Source organism: Paroedura picta, chromosome 3 (genome assembly GCF_049243985.1).
Source record: "Paroedura picta isolate Pp20150507F chromosome 3, Ppicta_v3.0, whole genome shotgun sequence".
In the NCBI taxonomy this organism is placed as follows: Eukaryota; Metazoa; Chordata; class Lepidosauria; order Squamata; family Gekkonidae; genus Paroedura; species Paroedura picta.
The window spans coordinates 169,488,831-169,495,630 of record NC_135371.1 but is presented as its reverse complement, the minus strand read 5'-3'; the positions used below and the strand labels follow the sequence as shown (position 1 = coordinate 169,495,630).

Below are 6,800 nucleotides of genomic sequence, written 5' to 3'. Positions count from 1 at the left end.
GAGGTGAACTTGGCTGATAGACAGATGTAAATGATAAAAAGAGACAGAATCACAAAGAATCCTAGAGTTGGAAGGGGCCACACAGGCCATCTAGTCCAACCCCCTGCTCAACGGAGGACCAGCCCAAAGCATCCTAAAGCATCCAAGAAAAGTGTGTATCCAGCCTTTGCTTGAAGACTGCCAGTGAGGGGGAGCTCACCACCTCCTTAGGCAGCCTATTCCACTGCTGAACTACTCTGACTGTGAAAATTCTTTTTCCTGATATCTTCCTATTTCCTGATATTTTCCTATATCGTTGTACTTGAAGTTTAAACCCATTACTGCGTGTCCTCTCCTCTGCAGCCAGGAGAAACAGCATCCTGCCCTCCTCCAAGTGACAACCTTTCAAATACTTAAAGAGGGCTATCATGTCCCCTCTCAACCTCCTTTTCTCCAGGCTGAACATTCCCAAGTCCCTCAACCTATCTTCATAGACCCTTTAGAAAAGAGGCAAAGCCCAGTATAAAGTTCAAGACATCCTTCCCCTTATGGGGTATCAACAACTGACGATTCAGGGCAGGTTATTTATTGTTAGCTTTAGTAGTTTTACCTTGTTTTTACTGTACTTATGTGTTTCATTGGTCACACCATAATGCTGTATGCTGCCCCAAGATGATGGGTTCAAGAGCGGTGGCCTGTAAATCTAAATGATAAATAAATAATAAATACATTAAATAATGTATATTATCAGCAGGAGGGAAATGGCCACGAAAAGACAGTTCAGCGGTCTAGACACTAGTGCAGAGGGGAAGGTCAGCCTGAAAGCGTTCATCCCTGTAGTCCTGTAGCCCAGAAATATGAATAAGGGTCCAAAAGAGAAGTGGGGATTGAATTTCACACCTCCACCTGAATTTAGCAGCCAGCTTCTCAACTGCAGGCTTCCAACACAGCAGAGACGGCTGCAACAGGAGGCAGCAGCTGGCAAATGACCTACTTATCCCCAATGGGACGCAGGGCTTAATTTGGACCCTGAGAATATAAGGTTGCCAACTTCCATACCCCAAAAAGCTTCAACTACCCATTTCCCCTGGTTAAACCCCTTCTAAAGAGATAGGAACCCCTCCCCCCTTTCAGTTCATTAGGACGTGAATATGATCTAGATCAGTGGTTCTCAACCTTCCTAATGTCGCGACCCCTTGATACATGTTGTGGTGACCCCAGCCATAAAATTATGCCAGTGTTCTTTTACAGAAATTAAACCAAAACTGACCCATGGCGTGAAGATCCATTGTTCATGATGGTATATACATTGTTTTTTTCACCCCGGAGGTTTCTCAGTTCAGTTCTGCCTTTTGCCCCACCATGCCGATCTCGTTCTTTTCCGCTGCTCCAGACAGACGAACGCTCTATCTCCATCTACCCCGCAAGGCTGTAGAGCTTCTCAATCTCTTTGCCAGATCACTGTAATTTGTTTGTGCTTTCAAAGCACAGGATAAAGCTTTTATCCATATTGTACAGATTCTTATTGTGTTGTAGTCTTTACATAACGGATTTCCCCCCTCCTTTTGTATAATCTCCAGGTGGGGCCTGGAGTACTCCTGAAACTGAGCCATTTTCTCTGATCCCTCCCTGGGTCTCCGTCTACATTTGTCCTGTAGGCTCTCTAAGTGTAAGGATTAGCTTGCTGAAATGAGGCTCCCACTATGAAACGTTACGCCTTGCTTCGGTTTTGGACTCCTGGTTGGTTCTGCAACCCAAATCCAAATTTCATTGTCTGATCCTGTTGATTATATTGAGGCACTAAGTAATCTGCTTTGAGTCCCTGTAGGGACGCCAGCTTTGGGTTGAGAAATGCCTGGAGATCCACCGTAATAGCGAGAGATCTCCAGGTGCCGCCTGGAGGTTGGCAGCTGGAAGTCCAGGTGCAAAAGGCAGACTACAGAAGCACTGCTATTTGAACGTTCTTGGCATAGGGTCCTTCCAAGTTGGGGGGGGGGAGAAGCAATGAGCATTGCCAGCCTCAAGGAAGGGCCTGGAGACCTCCAAGAATTGCATGGAGACCTCCAAGAATTGCAGCTCATCTCTAGAACACAGAAATCTGTTCCTTGGCTGCTTTGGCAGGCAGATTCGATGGCATGACGTCCTGCTGAATTCCCTTCCCAAATCCTACCCTCCGTTGCCAGCTCTGGGCTGGGAAATACTTGGCACTTTTGTGGATGGATCCTGAAGACAGCAGGGTTTGAGGAGTGGCGGGACTTGAATGGGATAAAGGCCACCTTCCAAAGTGGCAATTTTCTCCGGGTGAACGGATCTCCAGTCCATTGTAATCCCAGCTCTCCAGCTGCCCCCTACACCCTCCCCAAACTCCACCTCCCCCCAACTCCAGGAATTTCCCAGTCCGCTGTTGGCAACTCCAAAAATCTGCCCCCTAATCATATATATGTATGGAGGGGTCTGGCCAGGATGCTCTACCAGCTCCCCCCAAAAGTGTCCTTTTAGCAGAAGAGTTTTCCAGGAGAGAGAACTCGGGGGGGGGGCAGCTTTTTCCACCTCTGCAGCCAAATTTGGCATCCGCCCACACGGGCCCAGACTCAAAATACATCTACATGAATTAAAGAACAAAGCAAGGAGTGCAGGAGCAACCGTGAATTTGCACTCTTTTAGGTTGTATAGGAGCTAATGAGCCTCTGGAGGAACAGACAGGGAGGAATACCCTCCCACCCACCCTGCTCAGAAGGCTCAGAATGGCCAACTTTCCCCCTGCAATGTGCGTGACAAGCAGAAATTCAACATGGGAAGCGCTCCCCGATACGTCCTCTGCCTGCCGGGAAGATCTGCACCTATTGATTTTCTGTCAGTGGCTCAGGAGGGATTTTGACCGGAAAAAAAGGTTATGAGTCCTAGTGAAGCCTAAGGTTAATCAGGGGTCCCCATCAGGGAGCCCCCAACACCTATCTTAGCTCCTGCCAAGCAGTTTCATAATGGGATGCCAGACTCCAGGTGGGATCTGAGGATCCGTAGGAATTCCAGCTCATCTCTGAGCTACAGAGATCAGTCCCCCTGGAGAAAATGGATGCTTTGGAGGGGGGGACTCTTCCGTATCCCCCTGACGTTCTGGTCATCTCCAGGGTCCACTCCCAAATCTCCAGCGGTTTTCCAACCTGGACCTGTCAACCCTACTTCAGAAAGTGGGAGGGGCTTTTTCCCAGGAGGCCTTTTGATTGGCTGTGCAGATTATAAGAGCTTCTGGCTGAAATGTATTCATTTATGTATTTACTAGGGGCCAAGCCCATTGTGTTCAGGAATACACCGGGTGCTAAATTAGGAAGCTGGAGTGGAAGATCTCTGCGGAAGGCCTCCCCCTCCCTCCAGGACCTGGAAAGACTGCAAGCAGCTGTTAGGGAACTCACCAGCAGGGGTAGCTCTCATACGGCAGGGATCTGCAGCCTCTGAGCCTCGGAGGGAAGTGGAAGGAGGGGGTGGTCATGGGTGAGGGAAGGAAGGCGATTGGCTGGCCGCTGGACAGACAGGCAAGCCGGTTGGAGGAGGAGGCACTCAGGGGCAGGACAGCCGCCCTGAGTGGGTGTTAAGCGCTGAGTGGCACTTGGGCCATGAGACCAGCTCTTCCTCCAAGCCCTTACCAGAAATATTAAGTGGAACAAGTTGTGTTTTTATAAATATTGAAGAGCTTCAAGTAGACTTTATAGATAACCTTATAGTCTGACATTTTGTGGTGGGCTCTTCCTCCTGCAGTGGCCAATTTGTGATTGCCAGAATTTCAGCGGTGTCCACAAGTGTAGGGCAGTGTAGGCCAGAGAAGAGATGAGGGCTTCAGGGAGAGCCACGCGTGTCCGGTAAATGAAACAGCCGGTAAGAAAAAAAACCGGGATTAAATCCCAAGTAGGCGGGGTTCAGCTTCTGTTCGTCTCCTTGAATTTTATTTTATAGAGAATGGACAGTCTTTTCCAGCACTGCTCGAATTACGCAATCCCGAGGTCTTACCTGCAACCTGATACGGTGTGCCGTGATGGCTAAAGATCGTGAGGCTGCAAACCAGCTACCTCCACTCCAAACCGTCTTGGGAATTCCCAAATGGATCTCCGATTCGGCAATTAGATTTGAAATGGGACTCTGTTCCTTACGAGCAATCCCATTCGGCATTCGGATGTGGTTAAAAATATTCTTATTAGGACCCTCGAGGCAACTAATCCATCGAATGAGGCCAAACTTATTTTTGTCATCAAGTGCTAACGTCTTCGTGGAACAAATCGTGCGGAAATGGGCTTTTCATTCGGCAACAACTGATTTAATTACTATTCCGATCACCGGTTGGAAACCAAGACAGGATCGGTTTTGTCGAAGGAATTAGTCTGAGTTGCTCACGGATCCAGACAGGAAGTGTTCTGCATTGTGTTGTAGCTGCGTCCCTACAACTTCCTCTACAGTGGCTAAGTATATGGTCACTATGCAAAAAAACATCTCAAGCACAGACATTGCATTCCTTTGGCCCACCGCCGATAACACGGGGAGGCTTAAAGGTATTTCCATGGCTTGAATGAAATTGTCCTTGTGCATCTGGAGCAATAAAGACCATTTCACTAGAAGAAGAAGAAGAAGAAGAAGAAGAAGAAGAAGAAGAAGAAGAAGAAGAAGAAGAAGAAGAAGAAGAAGAAGAAGAAGAAGAAGAAGAAGAAGAAGAATTGGTTCTTATATGCCGCTTTTCCCTACCCGAAGGAGTCTCAGAGTGGCTTACAGTCGCCTTCCCTTTCCTCTCCCCACAACAGACACCCTGTGAGGTGGGTGAGGCTGAGAGAGCCCTGATATCACTGCTCAGTCAGAACAGCTCTATCAGTGCCGTGGTGAGCCCAAGGTCTCCCAGCAGGCTGCATGTGGGGGAGTGCAGAATTGAACCCAGCATGACAGATTAGAATTCCGCACTCCTAACCATGACACCAAACTAGCTCTCTAGCCCTCCCCCACCTCCCCAAATGGCCAATGATGGGCCGGGAAGGGGAGGAGCCCCAGGTGGGCGTGTGCACAGCTATGCTTCTCAATTATATCCAGCACCATCGCACCACTTTTGAGGTTTCATGATAAATGTTTCCGGGGTTTCCCAATGGTAAAAAAGTTGAGAAAGGCTGAACTAGGGTCTGTGGTGGAGGTTCTTTCACATCATCGACCACGTTGATCCTGTTGGACAGAAGTGCTGAGAACTGAACCTGGGACAAAGCAGCTGCTCCCCCACAGAGTACAGCCTTCCCCTTTGAACCAGAAGTCTAGGCCATTCTGCCACACCTCTTTGACCTTTCTCATTCCACCTGCTCAGCTGAAGGGTCCAAGGCCTCCCTTGAACATTTATCCGTCCTATTGAAGTCAGTGCGCTGAAGCATGCCTTACGAGATACAGCAAGTCCCTCCTGCACAAACCTTCTGAGAATTAACAGGATTTACTTCCTCCTAGTAAATGTGCTTAGGAGCACGACGTTCCCAGACTCAAAGGAAGATCGACGCGGCTACCGATGCCAACCCTTGAAACCAAAAATATCCAGTTCCTGGACGGGCCCTGCAGGAAGAAGCAAAGTCTTTGAAGTTCTGCAAGTGAAAGTCGGTAGTCGATTGTCCTTTCACCTAAAATGCAAAGCATAGGAGGGGGTGGGGGAGAGATGGTACTGGGCACAACAACCAAAAACCAGTCAGGGGTGGTTGGTTGGCAGCTCTACCAAGGGCCTAGTTACTCATTACTGGCAAATTCTCCCACTCTTTGCTGCAGACCCTCTTGTCCCAAAAGTGACATTTCTTGGTGTAAAGGGTAGCTGTTTTCCAGGGGGCGGAAAGAATATTGAGAGAGTTGAGTAAGGACCTGCTTCCCTTCTGGTATAGCCTCACTTATAAGGACAAATCTCCTCAGGTGAGGAAAACAAAAGGATGAGTATTCTGGTTAGGGGAGAAGCAAGTGAGTCAGACGAGCCCCCAGGGGGAGGCAGAATATAAATAGAAGTAGAAGAAGAAGAAGAAGAAGAAGAAGAAGAAGAAGAAGAAGAAGAAGAAGAAGAAGAAGAAGAAGAAGAGAAAAATGTCAAGGGAAACAACTGACAGGGACATTGACCCACCAGTAAAGCATTACCAATCTCGCCACCTAAGACGACTGATCGGTTTCCATACACAGCATTCCTGATGCTCATTGACATGTCAAGGATTATATTCTGGATCTTCTAACCCTTGTGAGCTACTGCACATGCATGTTTTTTCTGCAAGTTATGGAAGGCAGAGTCTTTCAGTGTTTTTTCTCCACATACACACACCTTTTTGCAATATTTGCACAACCAGAGACGATTTAGGTAACATTTTCCCCTCAAAGTAAACTGTCGATAGCATCACCTGTCCATTTATAATGAAGCGCTTTTTGCGGATCGGTTTCAGGAGTGTGGCAGAATGTGTACGACGTCGTGCATAACTGCATATTAGTAGCGATTACAATTTGCCACACTCCTGCTACATTAAACTTGTGCGGAATGGACCCCAGGCTTGCCCTGGACTTAACTACAGTTTTTCTTCCCCTTTCCACCACCGGGTGTAAATCCAAAATAAATCAACGATGCAGTGCAAAGTGGAGTCACACTCCTCTACTTCCAATGAAGTCAGTAAGCGTAGAAGGGCCTAACGTGGCTTAGGCTTCGGGTTAGCCAAAGAGGTCCATGTAGAGGTGCCCATGCCTACAAGCACGGCAAGGAAATTGGCCTTAAAGTAGAATACGCTTCTCCAATACACATCAGCTCAGTTGAAGCAACAGGGGAGGAGCCCAAGAGGCCAGCGGAGCCCTGA

At 48.1% G+C, this 6,800-nt stretch overlaps 1 protein-coding gene across 1 annotated transcript in view; it reads right to left on the bottom strand.

Moving 5' to 3' along the window:
* Window positions 1-3,900: 3,900 nt before the first annotated feature.
* Window positions 3,901-6,800, bottom strand: part of ELK1 (ETS transcription factor ELK1) — a 33,541-nt gene continuing 30,641 nt past the window's right edge. Inside the window, exon 7 of the transcript XR_013229655.1 lies at window positions 3,901-6,796. The gene's annotated coding sequence lies outside the window, so the exon portion shown is untranslated. The remainder of the gene's footprint in view (window positions 6,797-6,800) is intronic.